Genomic DNA, 27,770 nt, shown 5'->3' with positions numbered 1-27,770 from the left:
AAAAGCAAACGTAACATATCACATATACCAAATATAATAAGTGTTACTAGTGAATGGAATGCCCTTTATAGAAAAGTGTTCCAATTATAACGTTCGTTCAATCCAGCTGGTGATACTGTATTGAGACGGTGTATCCACTTCATCTCACACTTCAACAGCTTTCCACTGCGATCGCCACCGCGAAGTGATGGCGGAATGTGATCTATTAGCATATGTTTCAGCGAAGATAGCGGATGTCCGAATTGTTGGAAATGTCGGGCAACGGGTTGATCCGAGCTCCCACTGGCAATGGCCTTTCCAATGGAAGATCTGTGAAGTGCCATGCGTTCGCGTGCTGTACGGATTGTTTTGCCCACATAGTACAAATTGCATGGGCAGATGATGATGTAGATCACGTGAGTGGAAAGACATGACAACGTATGCTTCAAAAATATATTTTTTGAAGTGTGTGGATGTTGAAATGATGGGCCAGTTAACATATGAGAACAGGTGGTGCATTGAGGGCATTTGTAGCAGCCTGGTGGTTTTGTCATAAAGTGAGGCACCGGAGCCGGTTTATCAAAGCCAGTGATGTCCGTGTGGACAACCATGTCCTTAATATTTCGTCCTCTTGTAAAACACGCCATGGGCCTTTTAGACTTGAAACAAGGTAAAGCTTCATCAGATGCTACAATAGGCCATAGAGCACGACTAGCTCTCTGAACCACTTGACTGGATGTGGAATATTCCATCTTCCAAGGAATTGTTGATTGGGTGTCCTTCACTTTCGGAGTAAGCAATTGGGACCGGTCCAATGCTAAAACTTCCATTTTTTGTTTCTTTAAGTCAGTGAGATTGTATCCTCTGGCCACAAATTTGTCAATGACAGCATCAATACTGTTGGCTGCTATTGTTTTATCGCTTGCTATCCTTGCCACACGCATCATTTGTGATTTGGGCAGGCCTCGTTTGAGAGGTTTAGGATGGAAACTGGAAGCTGATAACAAAGTGTTCCGGTCAGTAGGTTTGGAAAACACCTCGGTTCGTAATTTGTGGTCTACAATGGATACTTGGACATCCAAATAGTGGATTGCAGCTTTGCTATAATTAACCGTGATCCTGATGGTGGATGGTCGGGAATTGATGGTTTCAATAAGGCTCAGCAAGGCTTTTTCATCACCCAACCATAACATGAATAAGTCATCAATGTAGCGCATATATATTGAAATATATCGTGCACTCTCTGGAGCAGCAAAGAACATGGATTCTTCCTCAGAGAACATAAAGATGTTGGCGTAGCTGGGTGCTACATTACTGCCCATGGCACATCCCGACAATTGTCTGTAGAATGTGCCATTGTAGATGAAGTAATTGCGTGTTAGTGTAAGTTCAAGCAACTGCATGAATACGTCGATGTCAAGATCAGTAATCCCTTCTTCCAGATAAAACGTTCTTACTGCTGAAAGTCCCTGTGCATGGGGGATCGACGTGTACAGACTATTGATATCCATTGTGACTAGAAGTGCATTTGCTGGGATATCAGTAATGACAGCTAGTCGGTTAAGGAAGCTTGTGGTATCCTTGATTAGTCTTGCATGTCGGATCACATAAGGTTGGAGAATCTGATCGAGATACATCGCGATGGGCTGGTACAAAGAGTCGCGAGCCGAAATGATTGGGCGCCCGGGGGGAGACACGGGGTCCTTATGGATCTTGGGGACAGTATATATTATCGGACTCACTGGAAATGGTTGTTGTAGGGCCTGTAGGAGAGTGTCATCCAGTTGGCCATTGGCTTTTGCCTGTTGTAAAATGCCTGTGAGTTCTACTTGATACTGATAAGTCGGGTCACCATCAAGCTTCTGGTATACGGCCGGGTCAGCTAGTTGTCGTTCAATTTCCGCCATATAGGCCCCCAGATCCTGGACCACAATGGCACCCCCCTTGTCTGCCGGACGAATTACAATGTCTCTATACTCAGACAGATTTTTGAGGGCAAGGTATTCGTCCCTGCTTAGGTTTTGGTGTGGCCTAGGTTGAGCATCCACAAATTTCTGAACCGAAGCATCCATCAATCGGGAAAACGTTTGTATTGAAGAGTTTTGAGAAATAGGATCAAACTTAGAACGGCTTCTCTTCCTCAAAAATTGTTGTGTAGGTGATGTAGTGGAGACTTCCGTGGCATGTTGAAAGTGCTCCTTTAATCGGAGCGACCTGGAAAATCTGTAAAGATCAATGTTCCAGGTTAGATCATGATGTTTATTGGTCGGCACAAAGGAGAGGCCCTTATTAAGAACCTTCTCCTCTGTCTCAGTGAGCACATGGGAAGAGAGGTTGTAAATCATTTTTTCTTTTGGGAGGGAACTTCTTTTTTGCCTCGAGTTTTGACCCCCGCGGCGGGTGGCTTTGACTTGACAGCCTGGTCTTTTATTTTCTTGTTCTGCCTGGGGGCAGAGAGGTCCCCTCTAAAGGGTCGTCAGAGTCCCGAATCTGAAAGTCACTGTCACTGTTAGAAGTAGCAGTGCCTCTTGCCCTGGCTTCACGGCGTTGCCGCCAACCTTGGCGAGATCCTCCCTTTTGTGATCGCATGGAAGGGCGTTCGCCACCCATTAACCAATGGTAAACTCTGTTGGTTTCATAATCTTGTACCACTGTGTCATATTTCTTAAGCTTGAATTTAGACAATTCCTTCTGGTAGGATTCAATAGTTGACTTGATTTTGGAAAGCCAGTCGGTGCCCGTGTCAGCAGATAAAACAGGGACGTTGGTCGTTTGAAACTTGTTGATTTTCTCTCTCACCAAGTGGAGTTCTTTTTCAGATTCTTTAATCACAAGTAACATAAGATCGAGTCCACACTTGTTCACAATCCCTATCCACTGTTGGCAGAATTCCGGGCTGTACCGACCAATGGTTGGTGCATTGCGACAGCGGAAGCCGCGTGGTATCATCTTCTCCTTGAAGTATTTGGTCAGTGTGACCCCATGCTTTAGATAGTCTATTTCACGTTTTTTTAACTTAACTAGCTGTTGAAACACTTCTTCAGCTGATAAATCTGATGCAAAAGAAGGCCACGGTTCTTTGGATAGGATGCCTTCTGCCTCCTCGTCAGTGAAGCTGCATAACAGTCCCTTGGTTCGGGGCATACTGCGGCAGCCTGACGCAAAGCCACCACTGTCATCCGACTGTGCTTCCATGATGGAATGTGTCAATATTCCAAGAGGGGTAGGTAAATGCAGCTGATGGTGCAGGGTTCCGTGCGGAGTCTAGTGACTCCCAGAAAACAATCCAAAAAATGAACCCGCACTCGGATGCTGATATATCAAAATAAATGAAATACACTCCTGAACTTGCAACCCTGGATATGACTATGTATACATGCTTTGCTGTTTTGGCTATTAAATCTGCTTATATGAAAGACCTGCAGTGCCGTGTCTGCTCTGAATGAGACATCGTTCGGAAACCAGCTATGTATTGATTACTTGACAAAGGCACAAAGGCAGTTGCATTATTCTTTAAGTGCCGGACTTTCTTAAGACTGTATATATATATATATATATATATATATATATATAAATAAAAGACAGTATAATAAAAGGCTAATGCCGCTCCTCACCTGTTTGGGGGGGGGGGGGATTCAAGTGTTTTGCGTGCTGGCAGACACTATATGGCGCCTGACTGAGCAGTTCAAGTGTTGCTACGTCCGGGCGTGCACAGCCACTGATATTACTGCTATGATGTTCCGTCATTTTGACGGGCTGGTAACTAGTGTGTGTGTGTGTATATATATATATATATAAACAGATAGGCGGCACTCACTGACTTTTCAAAGCCAAAGAACAGACGTGACTCTGCCCTTGGTGCTTAACATTTCGGTTGCTTCTGATGACGGTTGAAATAAACCAAAACGTTAAGCGCTAAGGGCAGAGTCACGTCTGTTCTTTGGCTTTGAAAAGTCCGTGAGTGCCGCCTATCTGTTTGTATATACCACATGTGGACGCTTTGGATGGCACCAGGCTCGCTGCATCTAATTTGAGTGCCTTGAGTGCTGAATATCTTCCATGTGTGTGTGTGTGTGTGTGTATATATATATATATATATATATATATATATATATATATACTCTGTACCTCCGGCACTCAGACTGTCTGCGACGGGACCTGTCCTGTAAATAAATGTAATCTCTTTCCCCCTTCCAGCATCCCAGCACCTCCAGCCCTTATATATTTAAGGATGCACCTTCAGCCATGCCCTTTACTGTATAGATGTAATAATCCCACCCCTTAAGTATTTCTCCCCTCTCCCTTAAATGAAGCTCTCACTTACCCAAAGAGCTACCGGTCCTTAATCCTGCCGTGTCTGGTGGTGCAGGTTATACACAGTGAGTGATCGCAGCCTGTGTCGCGATCATGAAGGGTAGAGCGGGGGAAGGGAGGAGGGGGCTGTAATATTCATGATGCAATTGCGGGGGGGGGGGTGTTATCGTGGAGAGGGGGTGTAACATGTGGGGTGAGATCACGGGAGTCTGTGGTGCGGGGCGGAAATACGTGGATCGTTTTCGTGGAGAGGAGGTAGAAGCACTGTAACAATAGCCGGCAGGACGCTGCTTACTCTGGGCGGGATGTACTAACCTCCGCCACTTTTCTCTGCGCTCTGACACTCCCCGCCCCGCTGCCCGCCGCTCCCTTGTCTGCTTTCTCATCCCCTTCTTCTTCTGCTTGCACCAAACGGCCAGGGGGAGCGCAGCGATGAGAGAATACAGTGGCCGCGGCGGTGAGCATAGAGCCGCTGCCGATGGGTTACGAGCGCTGCACAGATGCCGCGGCCGCCCAACTGTTATCAGCCGCCAGCGCTGTCATTGTGAATGTAACCCATGGGCAGAGGCTCTAATACTCTATGCACATAGAGTAAGCAGCGTCCTGCCGGCTATAGTTACAGTGCTTCTAACAACTGTCTTCTACTCTCCGCGGTAACGCTCCACATATTGCAAGGGAAAAGGAAAAGAAGGGAAGCATCCATCGGCAGCGTGACCGCCCTCTAGTGGCCGCCGCCCATAGGCAGCTGCCTAAAGCTGCCTAGTGGTGGCGCCGGCCCTGCACCCTGTATATATATATATATATATATATATATATATACACACACACACACAATTAAGTAAAAAAGGACCAAAAACCTATACTGCCACCTGTCCCTATGGAATCTCCTAATCTCTCACTTCTCCTACATAAATATAGTCAGGGTGCCATACATACATACATACATACATACATATGGACGGGATCTCTCTCTCACACACACACACACACACACACACACACACACACACACACACACACTGTCATATAGGCAGGGTCTCACATATAAATACATATATACATACAGGCAAGGTCTCTCACTCTTTCACACATACACACACACACACATTACCACACATTTACACTTGTATAAGACAGACTGGGACGCTGTACCTCTCTCATGGTTGTGTTCATTTTCATTAGAGCAGCTCCCTCATCCTCAGCCCATTGTAGTCCCACCCACTGCTCGGGTCAGAGGAGCATGTGCTGAGCTCCACCAATCTGGGCTCAGAACATGCTCCTCTAACCCCCACAGACTCATCATAGCAGCAGTGAGTGTGTGCTGCTCGGTATCTGAAGGGTTAACTCTTCTGTGCTTTGTAAATATTACTTTTTATATGATCAATTTCCTTATAATAGTTACAGTGTAAAAGTGAATATTTCTACCTCCCTAATGAAGGGTTAAAACATGCTATATGAACTGTTATGTGTTTGCATAGATACGTGCTACCCTGTGTCGGGTACCTTTATCTGCTCATACAATACCAGGCTTGTATGTGTCTGTTTCTCAAGGACAGTTCTATACCAGATGAAACCTGTTACAGACTTTGTTAAATGTTTTGAGAAACTTGTAGAAAACCCATATATGAACATCCGCCTTTTTCTATTCTGCCTGGTGGCTGCTGGCGAGCCAATGGGAGTGTAACGACATGTCAGTTACACCCATATGCATTGTCATATACTTTTGTTAACCTCATAATAAACAGTGTGAATTTTTACTGCTTGTGTTGTGCATGTAACTCATAGCATGAAGGTTTACACTCCCAGACGTCTGAGAGGCCATCACATCGAGGGTTAAAGAATATAAGGGCATATCCTTTCAAGTGGGGGCTACGTCCGCGATTCAGTGATCGTCCCCGAATGGTAAAGATAGAGAATTTATTGTCTGTCTTTGCCATACGGGATTGCGGTCATACACTGAAGCTGAATCCGTGTCAGTGTTCTGGGAACACGTGACCAAACATCTTTAATGTCTGGGACTTAAAGATACGTCTGAGAAGGGACCAGGGGTCCAAGCGCAATTCTCCAAAGACGTTAGTATCTGGGATACTTAAAATAGACCTGGGAGTCTATACATAACGTGACGTTAGTATCTGGGATACTTAAAAATAGACCTGGGGTCTATACGTAACGTAGAGAATACCTCGATTTGATCGTCTATATATTCTTGTATGTTTGTAGTGAGATAAGTTCTTATATTTGGTCCAGACGGCTGGTAAGTTTTCGTCTGCCAGATATCTTTACTCAAACACTTTTCTTGCTTCCTGTCTAAAACGCTGTATTTTTCTGACATCTTGTACGAATGGTAAGTATCGTACACGTCAAAAGATTTCATGTTCTCACTATACAGATAATATTGTGATATTGTCAATGACTAATTAACTGGTTAGCTGATGCATGTATAGTAGAGTTGTACATTTTAGATATTTTCTTTTAAAGTTGTACTGTTGATTTATATTACTGTCTGACAATGGGCTCTAGTCAGAGTAAAAAAAAAAACTACATATCCCCCGCCCCTCCCTGGTGAGACATGCAAGATGTATGTCGCCCGCAACTCTACCTCAGAGTATTACTTAGTTAACCCATGGGTGGATAATTTAGCGGGATGGACAGAGAAAGCAGGACAGGACCCATTCCTACGGGAAGGCAGTAATTACCCTTTCTATATGGAGGATTAAAAATGTCAGTTCCCAACAGCACAGAAGCGAAGAAGTGATAAACTGTAAATCTTTGAAATCCCTCTCCCTCCCCCTTGCATTCCAATGTATCCTGCGCTTGAGGACACAGATCTCTTGGCAGCAGTAACCCTTTCACACCAAATGGGATCGCCTCCAACTTCACTGCTGGAGGGTGCGTCCACTAGCTCTATCCCTAACGCACCAATAACCCAGAGTTTAGATAATAGTAAAACACTGTCCCAAGCCCACTATTACCCTCGATGGCTGTATATCTTATTTGCGCAAAGCTTGCAAAGGACGCAGCTATACATTTATATGAGAAAGAGGCTGCAGGGTGTTTTGATGTAAAGAAACCTGCGCCCACTCATAACTATCAGAACTCCAGACGCTTTGACAGACAGAACCAACCCCGCAGTCAGGGAACATTCCAAAGACCCCGCGCACTGACGGGGCCCGGAGGAGGGTATCCCAGCCTTTATTCAACTCTCCCGTCATAGTAAAGATTCACCTCTGCTGCCACTTATTATAAATGGAAGTAAAATTCCCTTTTTAGTGGACAGCGGTGCAACAACCAGTGTTTTGTGTTCTGACCTATGCAGCATCCCCTCTCACCAGAAAAGATAGAAGGTCTCCGCCCCATGATACAGCAATTCTTACAACAGGGTATTCTCAGACATATTGTATCACCATACTGTACTCCTGTGAACCCTGTTGCCAAAGCTGATGGCAGTATAAGATTTGTACAGAATCTCAGAGCGATCAATCAGCCAATTGTCCCAATTGCACCAATTGTTCCAGATGTAAACTCACTCATTTCTGCAATCCCTGCAGATGCTGCGTTCTTCTCTGTATTTGATTTGAAGAATGCCTTTTTCAGCATACCTGTAGATTCACAGACACAATTACTTTTTGCCTTTTCTTTTGAGGGTAAACAACTTACCTGGTGCAGATTATTGACGCACCTGTTGTCTCCAGGCCACATTGAGGCCCTGGCAACCTCACCATGGTTCAGTCCTGCTACAGTATGCAGATGATCTGCTGCTCTGTAGTAAAACTGAGGAGGCCTGCCGAGAGGATGGTGTTTCATTACTAAACTGGCTTTGTGAATGTGGACACAAGGTGTCCAAAATAAAAATGCAATGGTGTAAAAAGCATGTTGATTACTTAGGTTTTGTGCTCACTCAGGGAGAGAGGAAAGTCAGTCCACAACGCATACAGTCTGTATTGGGCCTGGTCACCCCAACTACCCAGAAGGAACTACTGTCCTTCCTGGGTATGGTAAATTACTGCAGACAGTGGATTTCTGATTGCTCTTATTATGATAACATTTTGAGACAAGCCACACTGAAGGACAAACCTAAAACTGTACAATGGTCACAAGAAATGTTAACTGCATATGAAAGTTTAAAATGTATGTTGATAAAAAGTCCGGCACTTGGCCTCCCCAATTATGTACTACCTTTCCATCTATATGCAAGGGACAATTGTAAAACCATGGCGGGGGTGCTCACACAGTTTCATGGAGGGAAGTTGCGCCCCGTGGCATTTTTTTTTCAAAAGTCATGCCAGTGTCTGTGCAAGGTATGCCTGCCTGCCTCAGGGCTTTGGCAGCCTGTGCAATGGTTGCAGAAATGGCCACTACCCTCACTTTAGGCCACATCACAGTACTCCACACCACACATGATGTCCTGGCAATACTTAAAGGCTTGCACACACAGCACATGTCAGCACAACGCCTTAGTGGATATGAAGTACTCCTTTTGAGTAACCCTACCCTTACCATTAAGTACACTGCTAGTTCTTCTGGCCCTGCACCCATTCTCAATGCCCTTTTAGGCTTGAAAGGTCCCGAGGATGAACCACCCGACCTACATGACTGTGCTGCTTCCATTGAAGCTGAAACTTCTCCCAGACTTGACATGTCTCCCGTTCCCATACCAGGCGCAGACATTGTTTTTGTTGACGGCTCCTGTAGTAGGCCCAATGACAATACATACCAGGCTGGCTATGCCATTGTCACCCTCCCTGACACTGTGTTGGAAACCCTGCCAATACCTTATCAGTCCGCGCAAGCTGCAGAACTCATTGCACTCACTAGAGCATGTCCCTCCCTTGACAACGTCCATCTGCTCACTCAACTTCAAGCTGCTGCCACTAATACTGATCTCTCCGACTGGACTTACCCAATTCTGCAGAAAAAATCCTAAATCAGGATTAATCTGCAAAGAGGGGAAACCCTGTATACCCCAGTCCAGTGCCCCTTTGCTCGTTGCCCAGTGCCGTGGTGTTGGTCACCGTGGTGAAGCCACAACACTCCTCCTACTAACCAATGATTTTTGTGTTACTAATGCCAAATCACTTGTGGACCAGTATGTTAGCAGATGCATCACTTGCCTCAGGAACAACCCTAATAAAGCTAAACACCAGCATCTTGAATACCCCACAGAAAACTCTAGGATACTCACCCTTTGAAATACTAATGGGTAGACCCTTTTCCTACACCCTGGGCTAAGAAACCACTAGTAATAAAGGAAGGAGATCTAGAACTCATCAGAGAAGAGTATGTCAGGTCCCTGATAACAAAACTGAATGAAATTGAACATGAGGTTGTTTGTAAAAACCCTTTGAATCCACAGGAACCTACACACCCCTTTAAAGTCAGAGACAGAGTCGTGGTGAAGGTGCTCCCCAGGAACAAGAGCCCAGGAGACTTCACCTATGGTCCAGAGACAGAGGTCGTAGCAGTTACCCGAACAGCAGTCCTGACAGAGGAAAGTCCTACCTGGATCCATGCATCCCGAGTGGAAAAGGTTCCTAGACCAGACCTAGAGAGGGAAGCAAGTGATTCCAGTGAGGTACGAACCGGGGCAGACAGCCCTGACCTCCCACCTAGCGAAGACAGAAGAACAGAAAACGATGAAGAACCTGCCCCCTATCTCTATCCTGGGGACTATCTCGATAGCCCTACTGGCCCTCATTCACCTCACAATATGTGAAGTCGACATCACACAAACAGATGGGATCCCCACCTTGTGGTACAATTCCTCCAATACACACGTAGCCACATACATCCTTGATTATTTCATGTTCCCTAAACTTGCTGACAACAAACATTTCATACAGCAGAAAAGGAAATCAGGAATGTCTGAGACAGTATATATTTGTGTTACTGACGAATGGTACTATGACATTAGATATTATGGATCTAATTGTAATTCCTGGGAAGCTGTGGGGTGGAATACAGGAGCAGATTGGAAATATGGCCCATCGTTTGCAAAGAATAGATGGAGCAAATATGGAGTACCCCTACTTTCTAGACTATCCATTCATAAGATGGATGAAGGCCCAAATTCATACAGGTTTAGACTAAACATAGTGAACCCTAGCAGAAGCGACAATGAGACTTATGTACTTGGTATATGGTGGCAAGCAGGGTACTATAGTGCAAGGCAAATGTTTTATTTGTGGGACATGTATAAAAACCCAAAATACCAGCCTAAAATTGCTCCCCAAAACAAACCTTTAAAGCCCCATATTTCCACTTCTAAAAATATGGTGGCTATTACTAACCCTACCTTTGAAGACACCCTAGCTATTGAAACTGGTTTCTCTGACATTAATTTTTGGTTGGAATGGATGAAGTATAGTGCTAACAAACACAATAAAAGCAACTGTTATGTCTGTGGCAAATCTAGGCCCCACCTAGGTACAGTGCCCCTTAATATACCACTAGAACAGGAAAATTGTTTTTTTCAGCCTTTTTAATGACACCAAAACAAATGACAGTCAGTGCGAAATGTGGAAAAGGGAATATCCCATATTGTCAAAAAATCCCAACCCAGGAAGCACCATAACCATATATCCTGGAAACTATACCTGTTATACATCTAACACCACCACAGGGAGAAATTTAAAAAACCTTCCCACCAGGGTATTGTGCAAATAAAAGAACAACTGTTTTAGTCAACCAAACTAGATCATTAGGCGACATTTATTATATATGTGGGGATATGAAGCTTAGAATTAAATTAGACACACCATGGTATGGTGAGTGTGCCCTGGCCAAAGTCATAATGCCACTCCTAATGATCACCAATGACCCCACTCCTCCCTCTAATACTCCTGCTAATCGAAAGAAAAGAGCACTCCCAGGAGGTAGCTTTGACCCCCACGTATACATTGATGCTATAGGGGTCCCAAGAGGTGTTCCAAATGAGTTCAAAGCTAGAGATGAGGTGGCTGCGGGTTTTGAGTCATTGTTTCCTATAGTAACTGTAAATAAAAACGTAGCCTGGATTAATTATATATATTATAATCAACAAAGATTTGTTAATGATACCAAAGATGCTCTTAAAGGTATAGCTGAACAGCTAGAAGCCACTTCCCAAATGACATTCCAAAATAGAATGGCCCTTGACATGATCCTAGCAGAAAAAGGCGGTACATGTGTTTACATTAGTAAGGTGGAAGGCTGTTGTACATATATTCCTGACAACACTGGTCCCAATGGTAAGGTTACTTTAGCCATAAACAAGTTAGAAACCTTATCCATAGAACTTAAGAAAAATTCAGGTATTGATAACCCATGGAGCCAATATTTTGGGTGGTTTGAAAATTGGAAACAGGCTCTTGTGCAAATAAGCATATTCATACTTGTAACTTTAATTCTTGTAGGCATTATAGTTTATTGTGTAATTCCCTGTGGAAAGAAACTTACCTCCAAAGGCATTGATGAGGCCCTGATGTACTATGATATAACCACCAGTCCTGTCACCTCCTCTGATAGTAAGGGACCCGACGATTATGTCCAATATCTCAAGAACTGGAGGAACAAGAAAGGAGCCTCACTCAAGAATCATGTCATATAATAATCATGATTCTAAGAGGGGATTGAAGGGTTAACTCTTCTGTGCTTTGTAAATATTACTTTTTATATGATCAATTTCCTTATAATAGTTACAGTGTAAAAGTGAATATTTCTACCTCCCTAATGAAGGGTTAAAACATGCTATATGAACTGTTATGTGTTTGCATAGATACGTGCTACCCTGTGTCGGGTACCTTTATCTGCTCATACAATACCAGGCTTGTATGTGTCTGTTTCTCAAGGACAGTTCTATACCAGATGAAACCTGTTACAGACTTTGTTAAATGTTTTGAGAAACTTGTAGAAAACCCATATATGAACATCCGCCTTTTTCTATTCTGCCTGGTGGCTGCTGGCGAGCCAATGGGAGTGTAACGACATGTCAGTTACACCCATATGCATTGTCTTATATACTTTTGTTAACCTCATAATAAACAGTGTGAATTTTTACTGCTTGTGTTGTGCATGTAACTCATAGCATGAAGGTTTACACTCCCAGACGTCTGAGAGGCCATCACATCGAGGGTTAAAGAATATAAGGGCATATCCTTTCAGTATCCCAGCCAGGTCAGTGAGCTCCGCGGCAGCTGCTTTATGTAGAACAGCTGAGCCGCTCTGGGGAAACAGAGCGCAGGCAGCAAAATGTTGCTCTGCTCTCATTTAATTCTGCTGACTGTGTGGGACCACCCCTGTTGCCCCTGCTATAATCCGGCCATGGCGACACATGTTTGGGAATGGACACTCAACCTGGGAGCAGTGGTCCATCTGGGCCATGGGAAAATGCCTTAGCAAATATTTCTACGGAAATGGTGGAATGGTGGAATCCCGCAAGTAGCATTTAGAATGGGCTGCAGGGTTTTCAAAGACTATGGAGGAATTCCTAATGATTCTGTCCGCACAGGTAGAAAAGAATGTGCGTAAGGCAGGAAAGAGACCCCTCCCTATCCTGCAGGAAGAATCGGAGGAGGAGCAGGATCTCATTGTTGATGAGGAGGAGGGAGAGTCAGTTGAGGCAATAATTGATGCCAGTCCTCAGGAGGAGGACACTGAGGTCAAGGGGTTAGAATCCCTTATTGACGCGGAAAAACAGGTCCTTAACTTCAATGAAGAAGAAGTTACGGAACCTGAAGTCTTTGATTTATTTGAGTCTCAGAAACCGCAGTTTTTCTGATTCCTCAGACTCTCCAAAATCAGATGGGTGAAGCATGGAAGCAGCCTGATAAACACTTCCAGATCCCCAAAAAGTTCACGGTTAACTACCCACTACCTAAGGGGTCATGTCCAAGTGGGAGGTTCCGCCGATTGTGGATGCTTCTCTGGCTAGGCTGTCAAAAAAGACAATCTTACCTATACCAAACGTGACTACATTAAAAGATGTTTCAGTTCGTAAATTAGATATGGCACTAAAATCTATTTCTCTGACGTCCTAGTGGATGCTGGGATTCCGTCAGGACCATGGGGATTAGCGGCTCCGCAGGAGACAGGGCACAAAAGTAAAAGCTTTAGGATCAGGTGGTGTGCACTGGCTCCTCCCCCTATTACCCTCCTCCAAGCCTCAGTTAGGTTTTTGTGCCCGGCCGAGAAGGGTGCAATCTAGGTGGCTCTCCTAAAGAGCTGCTTAGAGTAAAAGTTTTATTAGGTTTTTTATTTTCAGTGAGTGCTGCTGGCAACAGGCTCACTGCAACGAGGGACTTAGGGGAGAAGAAGTGAACTCACCTGCGTGCAGGATGGATTGGCTTCTTAGGCTACTGGACACTAGCTCCAGAGGGACGATCACAGGTACAGCCTGGATGGGTCACCGGAGCCGCGCCGCCGACCCCCTTGCAGATGCTGAAGAGAAGGTCCAGAAATCGGCGGCTGAAGACTTCTCAGTCTTCATGAGGTAGCGCACAGCACTGCAGCTGTGCGCCATTGCTCTCAGCACACTTCACACCAACGGTCACTGAGGGTGCAGGGCGCTGGGGGGGGCGCCCTGGGCAGCAATGAAAGTACCTATACTGGCTAAAAATCCATCACATATAGCCTCTGGGGCTATATGGATGTATTTAACCCCTGCCAGGTTGTCAGAAAAACGGGAGAAGAAGCCCGCCGAAAAGGGGGCGGGGCCTATTCTCCTCAGCACACAGCGCCATTTTCCCTCACAGAACTGCTGGTGGGAAGGCTCCCAGGCTCTCCCCTGCACTGCACTACAGAAACAGGGTTAAAACAGAGAGGGGGGGCACTTATTTGGCGATATGATTATATATTAAGAGGCTATAAGGGAAAACACTTATATAAAGGTTGTCCCTGTATAATTATAGCATTTTGGTGTGTGCTGGCAAACTCTCCCTCTGTCTCCCCAAAGGGCTAGTGGGGTCCTGTCCTCTATCAGAGCATTCCCTGTGTGTGTGCTGTGTGTCGGTACGTGTGTGTCGACATGTATGAGGACGATGTTGGTGAGGAGGCGGAGCAATTGCCTGTAATGGTGATGTCACTCTCTAGGGAGTCGACACCGGAATGGATGGCTTATTTAAGGAATTACGTGATAATGTCAACACGCTGCAAGGTCGGTTGACGACATGAGACGGCCGGCAAACCAATTAGTACCTGTCCAGGCGTCTCAAACACCGTCAGGGGCTTTAAAACGCCCATTTACCCCAGTCGGTCGACACAGACACAGACACGGACACTGACTCCAGTGTCGACGGTGAAGAAACAAACGTATTTCCCATTAGGGCCACACGTTACATGTTAAGGGCAATGAAGGAGGTGTTACATATTTCTGATACTACAAGTACCATAAAAAAGGGTATTATGTGGGGTGTGAAAAAACTACCTGTAGTTTTTCCTGAATCAGATAAATTATATGAAGTGTGTGATGATGCGTGGGTTTCCCCCGATAGAAAATTATTGGCGGTATACCCTTTCCCGCCAGAAGTTAGGGCGCGTTGGGAAACACCCCTTAGGGCGGATAAGGCGCTCACACGCTTATCAAAGTGGCGGTACCGTCTCCAGATAGGGCCGCCCTCAAGGAGCCAGCTGATAGGAGGCTGGAAAATATCCTAAAAAGTATATACACACATACTGGTGTTATACTGCGACCAGCGATCGCCTCAGCCTGGATGTGCAGCGCTGGGGTGGCTTGGTCGGATTCCCTGACTGATAATATTGATACCCTTGACAGGGACAGTATTTTATTGACTATAGAGCATTTAAAGAGTAAGTGCGATGTCCATATCTGCCAGAAGATGTTTATGGACACGACAGTGGTCAGGTGATGCAGATTCCAAACGGCACATGGAAGTATTGCCGTATAAAGGAGAAAAAGACACCGTCTTTTCAGCCTAAGTCCCCATAAGGGCAAGCGGGCAAAAGGCCAGTCATATCTGCCCAGGGATAGAGGAAAGGGAAGAAGACTGCAGCAGGCAGCCCATTCCCAGGAACAGAAGCCCTCCACCGCTTCTGCCAAGTCCTCAGCATGACGCTGGGGCCGTACAAGCGGACTCAGGTGCGGTGGGGGGTCGTCTCAAGAGTTTCAGCACGCAGTGGGCTCACTCGCAAGTGGACCCCTGGATCCTACAAGTAGTATCCCAGGGGTACAGATTGGAAATTCGAGACGTCTCCCGCTCGCAGGTTCCTGAAGTCTGCTTTACCAACGTCTCCCTCCGACAGGGAGGCAGTATTGGAAACAATTCACAAGCTGTATTCCCAGCAGGTGATAATCAAAGTACCCCTCCTACAACAAGGAAAGGGGTATTATTCCACACTATATTGTGGTACTGAAGCCAGACGGCTCGGTGAGACCTATTCTAAATCTGAAATATTTGAACACTTACATACAAAGGTTCAAATCAAGATGGAGTCACTCAGAGCAGTGATAGCGAACCAGGAAGAAGGGGACTATATGGTGTCACGGGACATCAGGGATGCTTACCTCCATGTCCCAATTTGCCCTTCTCACCAAGGGTACCTCAGGTTCGTGGTACAGAACTGTCACTATCAGTTTCAGACGCTGCCGGTTGGATTGTCCGCGGCACCCCGGGTCCTTACCAAGGTAATGGCCGAAATGATGATTCTTCTTCAAAGAAAATGGACGATCTCCTGATAAGGGCAAGGTCCAGAGAACAGTTGAAGGTCGGAGTAGCACTATCTCAAGTAGTTCTACGACAGCACGGGTGGATTCTAAATATTCCAAAGCCGCAGCTGTTTCCGACGACACGTATGCTGTTCCTAGGGATGATTCTGGACACAGTCCAGGAAAGGGTGTTTCTCCCGGAGAAGAAAGCCAGGGAGTTACCCGAGCTAGTCAGGAACCTCCTAAAACCAGGAAAAGTGTCAGTGCATCATTGCACAAGGGTCCTGGGAAAAATGGTGGCTTCTTACGAAGCAATTCCATTCGGCAGATTTCACGCAAGAACTTTTCAGTGGGATCTGCTGGAGAAATGGTCCGGAGCGCATCTTCAGATGCATCAGCGGATAACCCTGTCTCCAAGGACAAGGGTGTTTCTTCTGCGGTGGCTGCAGAGTGCTCATCTACTAAAGGGCCGCAGATTCGGCATTCAGGACTGGGTCCTGGTGACCACGGATGCCAGCCTGAGAGGCTGGGGAGCAGTCACACAGGGAAAAAATTTCCAGGGAGTGTGATCAAGTCTGGAGACTTCTCTCCACATAAATATATTGGAGCTAAGGGCAATTTACAATGCTCTAAGCTTAGCAAGACCTCTGCTTCAAGGTCAGCCGGTATTGATCCAGTGGGACAACATCACGGCAGTCGCCCACGTAAACAGACAGGGCGGCACAAGAAGCAGGAGGGCAATGGCAGAAACTGCAAGGATTCTTCGCTGGGCGGAAAATCATGTGATAGCACTGCCAGCAGTGTTCATTCCGGGAGTGGACAACTGGGAAGCAGACTTCCTCAGCAGGCACGACCTCCACCCGGGAGAGTGGGGACTTCATCGGGAAGTCTTCCACATGATTGTGAACCGTTGGGAAAGACCAAAGGTGGACATGATGGCGTCCCGCCTGAACAAAAAACTGGACAGGTATTGCGCCAGGTCAAGAGACCCTCAGGCAATAGCTGTGGACGTTCTGGTAACACCGTGGGTGTACCAGTCGGTGTATGTGTTCACTCCTCTGCTTCTCATACCCAAGGTACTGAGAATTATAAGACATAGAGGAGTAAGAACTATACTCGTGGCTCCGGATTGGCCAAGAAGGACTTGGTACCCGGAACTTCAAGAAATGCTCACAGAGGACTCATGGCCTCTGCCGCTAAGAAGGGACTTGTTTCAGCAAGTACCATGTCTGTTCCAAGACTTACCGCGGCTGCGTTTGACGGCATGGCGGTGGAACGCCGGATCCCAAGGGAAAAAGGCATTCCGGAAGAGGTAATTCCTACCCTGGTCAAAGCCAGGAAGGAGCTGACCGCACAACATTATCACCACATGTGGCGAAAATATGTTGCGTGGTGGGAGGCCAGGAAGGCCCCACGAAGAAATTTCAACTCGGTCGATTCCTGCATTTCCTGCAAACAGGAGTGTCTATGGGCCTCAAATTGGGGTCCATTAAGCTTCAAATTTCGGCCCTGTCGATTTTCTTCCAGAAAGAATTGGCTTCAGTTCCTGAAGTCCAGAAGTTTGTCAAGGGAGTACTGCATATACAACCCCCTTTTTGTGCCTCCAGTGGCACTGTGGGATCTCAACGTAGTTCTGGGATTCCTCAAATCACATTTTAAACCGCTCAAATCTGTGGATTTGAAATATCTCACATGAAAAGTGACCATGCTGTTGGCCCTGGCTTCGGCCAGGCGAGTGTCAGAATTGGCGGCTTTGTCTCACAAAAGCCCATATCTGATTGTCCATTCGGACAGGGCAGAGCTGAGGACTCGTCCCCAGTTTCTCCCTAAGGTGGTGTCAGCGTTTCACCTGAACCAGCTTATTGTGGTACCTGCGGCTACTAGGGACTTGGAGGACTCCAAGTTGCTAGATGTTGTCAGGGCCCTGAAAATATAGGTTTCCAGGACGGCTGGAGTCAGGAAAACTGACTTGCTGTTATCCTGTATGCACCCAACAAACTGGGTGCTCTTGCTTCTAAGCAGACGATTGCTAGTTGGATGTGTAGTACAATTCAGCTTGCACATTCTGTGGCAGGCCTGCCACAGCCAAAATATGTAAATGCCCATTTCAAAAGGAAGGTGGGCTCATCTTGGGCGGCTGCCCGAGGGGTCTCGGCTTTACAACTTTGCCGAGCTGCTACTTGGTCAGGGGCAAACACGTTTGCAAAATTCTACAAATTTGATACCCTGGCTGAGGAGGACCTGGAGTTCTCTCATTCGGTGCTGCAGAGTCATCCGCACTCTCCCGCCCGTTTGGGAGCTTTGGTATAATCCCCATGGTCCTGACGGAGTCCCAGCATCCACTAGGACGTCTTAGAAAATAAGAATTTACTTACCGATAATTCTATTTCTCGTAGTCCGTAGTGGATGCTGGGCGCCCATCCCAAGTGCGGATTGTCTGCAATACTTGTACATAGTATTGTTACAAAAATCGGGTTATTATTGTTGTGAGCCATCTTTTCAGAGGCTCCGCTGTTATCATGCTGTTAACTGGGTTCAGATCACAGGTTGTACAGTGTGATTGGTGTGGCTGGTATGAGTCTTACCCGGGATTCAAAATCCTTCCTTATTGTGTACGCTCGTCCGGGCACAGTATCCTAACTGAGGCTTGGAGGAGGGTCATAGGGGGGAGGAGCCAGTGCACACCACCTGATCCTAAAGCTTTTACTTTTGTGCCCTGTCTCCTGCGGAGCCGCTAATCCCCATGGTCCTGACGGAGTCCCAGCATCCACTACGGACTACGAGAAATAGAATTATCGGTAAGTAAATTCTTATTTTTTGTGGCTGCAGGAGCATCACAGAGGCCTACGATTAGTAGTGCTTGGGTAAACAAGGCTATTGTTGCATGGACTGGTCAAATTGTTCTGGCAGTTGCGGACAATAACTGCCAGTAAGAAATAGTACGTCTAGCGGAGCATATCCGTGAATCAGCTACATACAGTACATTTGCCAAGCTGCAAAGAATGCTAGCACAATAGCGTCACGCCAGTGCCGTTTCTAGCGGCGGGCGAGCCGTGCAACCGCACGGGGCGCCCGCCGCGGCACCCGCCGCGGCACTTCGTGACTACTCCTCTCCTCCCTCTCTCTCCCCCTGAGCGCTCCTGCTCGGGGGGCGGGGCTTCGTGGAATGACGCGTTTGCGTCGTGACGTCACGACGCAAACGCGTCATTCCGCGAAGCCCCGCCCCCCGAGCAGGAGCGCTCGGGGGGAAGAAAGAGGGAGGAGAGGACTGGAGAAGATAACCATCGACGGAGGAGGCGGCCGGCGCGCGGGACCCGAAGAGCGGCAAGTTGTAAGTATTCTCTCTCTCTCTCTCCCCACTTGACACCTGCCGCACTGTGTAAAATGGGGATACCTGCCGCACTGTGTAAAATGGGGATACCTGCCGCACTGTGTAAAATGGGGACACCTGCCGCACTGTGTAAAATGGGGATACCTGCCGCACTGTGTAAAATGGGGGCACCTGCCGCACTGTGTAAAATGGGGGCACCTGCCGCACTGTATAAAATGGGGATACCTGCTGCACTGTGTAAAATGGGGGCACCTGCCGCACTGTATAAAATGGGGGCACCTACCGCACTGTGTAAAATGGGGATACCTGCCGCACTGTATAAAATGGGGGCACCTGCCGCACTGTGTAAAATGGGGGCACCTGCCGCACTGTATAAAATGGGGATACCTGCCGCACTGTGTAAAATGGGGGCACCTGCCGCACTGTGTAAAATGGGGGCACCTGCCGCACTGTGTAAAATGGGGGCACCTGCCGCACTGTGTAAAATGGGTACACCTGCCGCACTGTATAAAATGGGGATACCTGCCGCACTGTATAAAATGGGGATACCTGCCGCACTGTGTAAAATGGGGGCACCTGCCGCACTGTGTAAAATGGGGATACCTGCCGCACTGTGTAAAATGGGGGCACCTGCCGCACTGTATAAAATGGGGATACCTGCCGCACTGTATAAAATTGGGATACCTGCCGCACTGTATAAAATGGGGATACCTGCCGCACTGTATAAAATGGGGATACCTGCCGCACTGTGTAAAATGGGGGCACCTGCCGCACTGTATAAAATGGGGATACCTACCGCACTGTGTAAAATGGGGATATCTACCGCACTGTGTAAAATGGGGACACATGCCTGCGTACTGTGTAAAATGGGGATACCTGCCGCACTGTGTAAAATGGGGGCACGTGCCTGCGTACTGTGTAAAATGGGGGCACGTGCCTGCGTACTGTGTAAAATGGGGACACCTGCCTGCGTACTGTGTAAAATGGGGATATCTGCTTACCGTACTGTGTAAAATGGGGATATCTGCTTACCGTACTGTGTAAAATGGGGACACCTGCCTGCCACACTTTGTTAAATGGGGACACCTGCCTGCCGCACTTTGTAAAATAGGGACACCTGCCTGCCACACTTTGTAAATGGGGACACCTGCCTGCCGCGCTGTGTAATATGGGGACACTTGCCTGGTGTAATGTGTAAAAAGGGGACTTTTTTATTTTTATTTTTTCCCCCTGTGGTGGGTGTGATATCAGACGAGGCCACGCCCACTGAAATGAGACGACGCCCATTTTAATCAGGCCACACAGCCTTGTCGGGAGCGCGCGCGCCTTCGGCGCGCGCATGCTTTTTTTCTGGCTATATGGGGGGGGGGCGCAATTTTTTTTATACCAATGGGGGGGGGGGGCGCATTTTGAAATCTCGCACTGGGAGCCAAATTGTCTAGAAACGGCCCTGCGTCACGCATTTCAGCTTCGGCTATTTCGACCAGAAGGATTCTGTGGGTTAGAGAATGGAGGGGGATTATGATTCAAAGAATGCAGCGGAGGCGATCCCTTTTGTAGGGAAGGCTTTATTTGATCCAAAATTAGACAAGTGGATTTCACAGGCAACAGCAGGTAAATCTTCTTTTTTGCCTACCACATATCCTAGGTCTACGCCACAAGTCAGGAGAAGCTACTCTGGCATGGTGTTTAATTCCTTTAGGTCTAAATACTTTCGAGCTAGAGGAAGAGGTTTTGGCAGTCAAGCTCAAGGGAACAGAGGCAGAGGCCATTCCCAGTCCACAGAAAAAAGACCCTAAACCCGCTGACAAGACCGTGGCATGACGGTCTCCCAGCTCACCTTGGTCCTCCTATGGTGGGCGCACGGTTGGAAAGGTTTCGGGACACCTGGGCCAAAACCTCACCAGAAGTTTGGAACAGCAACATTATTTCCCAGGGTTACAAGACAGAATTTCTGAACTGACCTCACAGTCAGTTCTTTTCAACAGGCCTTCCTCAGTGCCCTCAAAGAGCGAGGGCATTAGATACGGCTATTCAAAGGTTACTTCAGACGGAAGTAATTATGCCTTTCCCAACTTCTCAAAGAGGAATGGGTTTTTATTCACATCTTTTTGTAGTGCCAAAACCGGATGGGTCCGTAAGACCAATCCTCAATTTATAGGTCCTATATCAATTCCTGACAGTTCACAGATTCAAGTTGGGAGTCAATACAGTCGGTTATTGCGGGCCTGGAGCAAGGAGAGTTCATGGTGTCAATGGACATAAAGGATGCGTACCTTCATGTCCCAATTTGGACACCACACCAGGGCTAGTTACGGTTTGCAGTGGACAAGACTCATTACCAGTTCAGATCCCTACCGTTCGGCCTGTCATCAGCCCCGAGAATCTTCACAAAGATCATGGCAGTCATGGCTGCGAAATTGAGATTGTTAAGGGTAACGATAATTCCATATCTGGACGACCTTCTGATCAAGGCTCCCTCTCAGGACCAGTTGATCCGGGATGCTCAGATCACTCATCAATTGCTGATTCGACATGGCTGGATTGTGAATTTCAAGAAATCCAATCTGCAACCAACGCAGAGGATTCAATTCCTGGGCCTCATTTTAGATACAATACAGCTGAAGGTGTTTCTCCCAGAAGACAAGGTTCGAGGAATCAAAGAAATGGTACATCAGGTTCTACAGAACCAGACGGTCTCCCTGCATCTTTGTGTTTGGCTTCAAGGGAAGATGGTTGCATCTTTTGAAGCGATGCAATACGCCTGGCTGCATTCCAGACCCTTTCAGCTAAATCTAATTGCTCAGGGGGCAGGCATGCATTTACTTCTTCACTGAAGGATTTGCTTGGCACCCCAAGCCAGGGCCTCGTTAATATGGTGGTCGGTTCACAAGACTCTAATGGCGGAAAAGAGGTTTGGAGTCTGGGACTGGAAGAATTTGACAACAGATGCCAGTCTCAGAGGATGGGGAGCAGTACTGTACAACCATCAGTTTCAGGGAAGATGGATGCCACAGGAGAGCAGTCTTCCAATAAATGTACTGTAACGGAGAGCCATTTACAATGCACTTCTTCTGGCAGAAAACCTAGTATGGGCTCGACATGTGAGAGTACAGTCGGACAATGTGACTGCGACAGCATACATAAACCGTCAGGGAGGAACAAGAAGCCACATGGCTGTAAAGGAGTCCACAAAGATTCTGTCTTGGACAGAAAAGCGCAACATAATCCTGTCGGCAGTCTTCATTCCAGTAGTGGACATTTGTGAGGCAGACTACCTCAGTCGTCAGGATATGCATCCAGGGGAGTAGTGTCTACGCCCCCAGGTATTCGAGGCATTAGTGCGACGATGGGGTCTACCACTGATAGATCTAATGGCCTCTCGGAACAACCTCAGCTGCCACGGTAGGTGGCCAGGACGTGGGATCCAGCGGCAGAGGTGGTGGACGCACTGGTGATTCCCTGGACAGACGAACTAGTGTACATCTTCCCGCCGTTTCCCCTTTTACCAAGAGTGTTAAAAAATGTCAGACAGGAAAGAGCATGGGTCATTTTAATAGCTCCAGATTGGCCTTGCAGAAGTTGTTACTCGGACCTGAGGGGACTCCTGCCGGAAGATCCTTGGAGACTGCAACAGAAGGAGAACCTGTTGTCACAGGGCCCATTCCTTCACCCAGATCTGAACCATCTACGTTTGACAGTGTGGTTCTTGAGACCAGGAATATATTATTATCACACTGTATGTACTGTACTCCTGATATTCGGCGAGAACCCAGTGGAAGACATCTGCAAGTACACCTGGACTAAGCATCGCCCACCTGTTCAAACCAACCTATGACCCCTCATGTACTGTAAATTACCAGCTCTTTGACCTATGAAAGAAGAGATTACAGTTTCCTTTGTTTCATGCTTTGGACCATTGTATAAAAACCAAGCCTCCTGGCTGGCCTCAGTCTATTCTGTGAAGGTCATCTTTCCAGATTGACTGAGGACCAGATCCGGGTGGCGCAGGCGAACAAACGTATGTATCCATTGGTTGTAGCTTTTCTCTTGTATTGTTGTATTTCTGTTGTACCCCCTTTTAAGTAAATATTTGTTCCTGAGTTGGACCATAACATAACATATACAATTGGTGTCGCATTCCTTTCCTGTTAGGGGTTAAAGTGTATTCGGCCGCACGTGTAGCTACTTTGTGCTTACAGCGTGACGGTGTGCTTACGCAACGTGTACGCATTTCATAGAGGTTTAACACACACACGCTTAGAGGTTGCAGCAGCCTGAACATTTCTGTATTAAGGTAGTGCTTTTTCTTCCTGTAAGTTAAACAAACTTAACAATGGCTTTCCTCTTGTTTGTGTGTGCTGGTTCAAATCTCACCACTATTCAGTTAAATCCTTCTCTCGAAGTATGTCCGTCTCCTCGGGCACAGTTTCTAGACTAGAGGGAGGAGCCAGCCCACACTATTAATTTCTTAAAGTGCCCATGGCTCCTAGTGGACCCATGGTACTAATGTGGACCCCAGTATTCTCTACGGACTACGAGAAAAGGATTTACCGGTAGGTAATTAAAATCCTGTTTTTGCTGTGTCTTGTGTAAGATATGGTCATATTTTGGATATGTTTCTAAAGGGGGGTACACACAGAGAGTTCCGTGTTTAAAATCTAAGCAATATGACTAGATTGCTTAGATTTTAAGCAAGGATCTGTCGTGTGTATGCCCCCCAGCGATAGCGATGCGCATCGCTATTGCCGGTGCTAGATTGAGCCTGCATGCAGGCTCAGTCTGGCGGCTCGCTCACTTCAGCGCTGTGTTAAGATCGCTCAGCACACATCTCTCCCGTCAGTACTGGCCTTTAGATGTACTGAATGTTACTGTAACATGATCTTCTAATCTCGTTTGGAGACTCCCAAACCTTTTGTCCGTAAGGGGCATTAGAAAGTCTGAAATTTCTCTTGCAGTGAGGGGAGTGGACCTCTCCCCCTGAGTCTCCAAGGAACCAGGTTTGGAATGGGTCGGAGAGGGTGGGGTTGATTTATGAGAAGGGGCCTTATTTTTTACCAGTTTTATTAGAAGGGATGGACTGTTTAGGAGGCATGGTCTTATCCACAAATGTATCCATACCGTCTGAAAAGGGAGTGATTATAATGTTTCAGAGATAAACAGTAACAGGCAGGCGTACTATATAGCAAAGGGAATCCGGGTAGGAAATAATGGTAAAGTGTCAAAACATATAAGTAGTCCCTAGACGGGGTTGCATGCACAAAGGCATGTGAATCACATTTTATATCTCAAAGAAAAACAAACGAAAGGGGGTGGGGGAGGGACAGCCGCTGGCGGGCAAATACAGTACGTGGGTAAGACAGTAGAGGAAAAAAAACGTACAGGGAACACCAGTGGCGGAACAAACGAGCGGTGGGCCCATGTGCGACAAAATGGCTTGGGCCCCCCATCCCATCCAAGTCCACCCCCTCACCCCTGGAGAGGATCTGGTGAGGGGGACCTGCTCAGGGAAGTGGATACCTAGCAACAGTGCCGTAAATAGACATTTTAGCACTGTTTGCAAGAAACGGCATTGGAGCCCCACCCCTGCATGCAAAACAGGGGCAGTGCACGCCGTAGTCGTGCGCAAAAATACATAGTGGCATGGCTTCGTGGGGAAGGGGTGTGGCCACAAAACAATACCAATTCATAAAACGGTGCACAGTAGTCTCCATTATTCAAATTACGCCGCACAGTAGCACCACTACACCAGGTAGAGACCCTTTTACACCTTACGGCGGACAGATTCCTCTTTTTACACATTACAGTAGACAGCGTCCCCTTTTTACACATTATGGCAGACAGCGTCCCCCTTTTTTACACATAACGGCAGACAGCGTGCCCTTTTTTTTACACATAGCAGCAGACAGCGTGCCCTTTTTACACATAACGGCAGACAGCGTGCACTTTTTACACATAACGGCAGACAGCGTCCCCTTTTTACACATAACGGCAGACAGCGTGCCCTTGTTACACATAGCGGCAGACAGCGTACACTTTTTACAAATAACGGCAGACAGCGTGCCCTTGCTAAACATAGCGGCAGACAGCGTACCCTTTTTACACATAACGGCAGACAGCGTGCCCTTGTTACACATAGCGGCAGACAGCGTACACTTTTTTCACATAACGGCAGACAGTGTGCCCTTGTTAAACATAGCGGCAGACAGCGTACACTTTTTACACATAACGGCAGACAGCGTGCCCTTTTTACACATAATGGCAGACAGCGTCCCCTTTTTACACATTACGGCATACAGCGTGCCCTTGTTACACATTACGGCAGACAGAGTGCCCACAGCGTCCCCTTTTTACACATTACGGCAGACAGCGTGCCCTTGTTACACATTATGGCAGACAGCGTGCCCTTGTTACACATTACGGCAGACAGCGTGCCCTTGTTACACATTACGGCAGACAGCGTGCCCTTGTTACACATTACGGCAGACAGCATCCCCCTTTTTACACATTACGGCAGGCAGATTCCCCCTTTTTACACATTGCGGCAGGCAGATTCCCCCTTTTTACATTGCGGCAAGCAGATTCCCCCTTTTTACACATTGCGGCAAGCAGATTCCCCCTTTTTACACATTGCGGCAAGCAGATTTCCCGTTTTTACATATTGCGGCAGGCAGATTCCCCCTTTTTACACATTGCAGCAGGCAGATTCCCCCTTTTTACACATTACGGCAGGCAGATTCCCCCTTTCTACACATTGTGGCAGGCAGAGTCCCCCTTTTTACACATTGCGGCAGGCAGATTCCCCCTTTTTACACATTGCGGCAAGCAGATTCCCCCTTTTTACACATTGTGGCAGACAGTCCCCCTTTTTTGTGGAAAGAAAGAAAGAAAGAGAGAAAGAAAGAAAGAAAGAAAGAAAGAAAGAAAGAAAGAAAGAAAGAAAGAAAGAAAGAAAGAAAGAAAGAAGAGAGAAGAAAGAAGAATTATACTTACCCTCTCCGCTGGCTCAGGCTCCTCGGTGCAGCGTCAGACGATTCCCGGGCAGGAGAGAAGGAGGAGGAGGGAGGTGGAGGAGGGAGCCGCAGCAGCGCTGTGTTATTGGTGGAGGCGCTGCTGCTGCTGCCCCTCTGCTTCACTATAGGCTGTTCTCGGAAGACAGCCTATAGTGAAGCAGAGGGGCAGCAGCAGCAGCGCCTCAACCAGTAACATAGCGCTGCTGCGGCTCCCTCCTCCTTCCCCCGTACCGCTGCTCCTCTCCTCTCTGGGCGGCTGTGCGCTGCGGGCAGCGGTTGCCCGCAGCGCACAGCGGCATGTAATGAGTCAGTTTGACACATTACATGCTTTGGGCCCCTGGACAGAGGCGGGCCCAAGTGCAACGCACTGGTTGCACCGGCGGTAGTTCCGCCTCTGGGGAACACTATGAGCTAACACAGTCTGTGGTAAACAAGTACCTGTGCACAAATAGGTTAGATCAGGCATGTCCAAACTGCGGCCCTTCAGCTGTTGTGAAACTACATATCCCAGCATGCCCTGACATAGTTTTGCTGTCAGAGAATGCTAAAGCTGTGTCAGGGTATGCTGGGATGTGTAGTTTCTCAACAGCTGGAGGGCCACAGTTTGGACATGCCTGGGTTAGATAGTATGCAATATACAGTAGAAATTATCCAATGAAAAAATTGGATTTTAATACCTACCGGTAAATCCTTTTCTCTATGTCCGTAGAGGATGCTGGGAACTCCGAAAGGACCATGGGGTATAGACGGGCTCCGCAGGAGACATGGGCACTTTAAGACTTTAAATGGGTGTGAACTGGCTCCTCCCTCTATGCCCCTCCTCCAGACCTCAATTATAGGAACTGTGCCCAGAGGAGACGGACATTTCGAGGAAAAGGATTTTGTTAAACTAAGGGTGAGATACATACCAGCTCACACCACGCACACCGTACAACATGGCCTGTAACTACAACCAGTTAACAGCATGAATCAAAACAATCAGCAACAGGCACAGGCGTGCGCAGCTAATTTTATTAGGGGGTGCACCATCGGAAGGGCGTGTCTAGCATCGCCTTTTGGGCGTATCTAGCGCCACTTTTTGGGCGTGTCTAGCACCGCCCAGGAACATAGTTAGCACTATTTTACATTCAATAGAATCCCATGGCTTAATCTAATTTCTCCATAGATCCTAACAATAAAGTAGATATAAATATAATACACCCCAGAGAAATTAAATGAAATATAATGCTGTGACCACCGGCCGGTACTGACTGTCCGCTATGGCATAACCCTCAGTCCTAGCTGCCGCTGCACCCTATCGCTGCTTACATTTCCCCAACCTATCCCTGACCCAGTGGCGGAACTAGAGAGTGGTGGGTCTAGGTGCATATGCATCCCCCCCCCCCCCACACACACACACACCCCACCCCTTGCACCCCCCATCACCTATACCCTGATTTTGAGTGGGCCACTCTGCAAAGTATGGATTATGGGGGTCGAACTTTTGAGTTTTAAT

This window comes from Pseudophryne corroboree, chromosome 3, assembly GCF_028390025.1.
Source record: "Pseudophryne corroboree isolate aPseCor3 chromosome 3, aPseCor3.hap2, whole genome shotgun sequence".
NCBI classification, from domain to species: Eukaryota; Metazoa; Chordata; class Amphibia; order Anura; family Myobatrachidae; genus Pseudophryne; species Pseudophryne corroboree.
Note: the sequence above shows the minus strand (reverse complement) of the source record.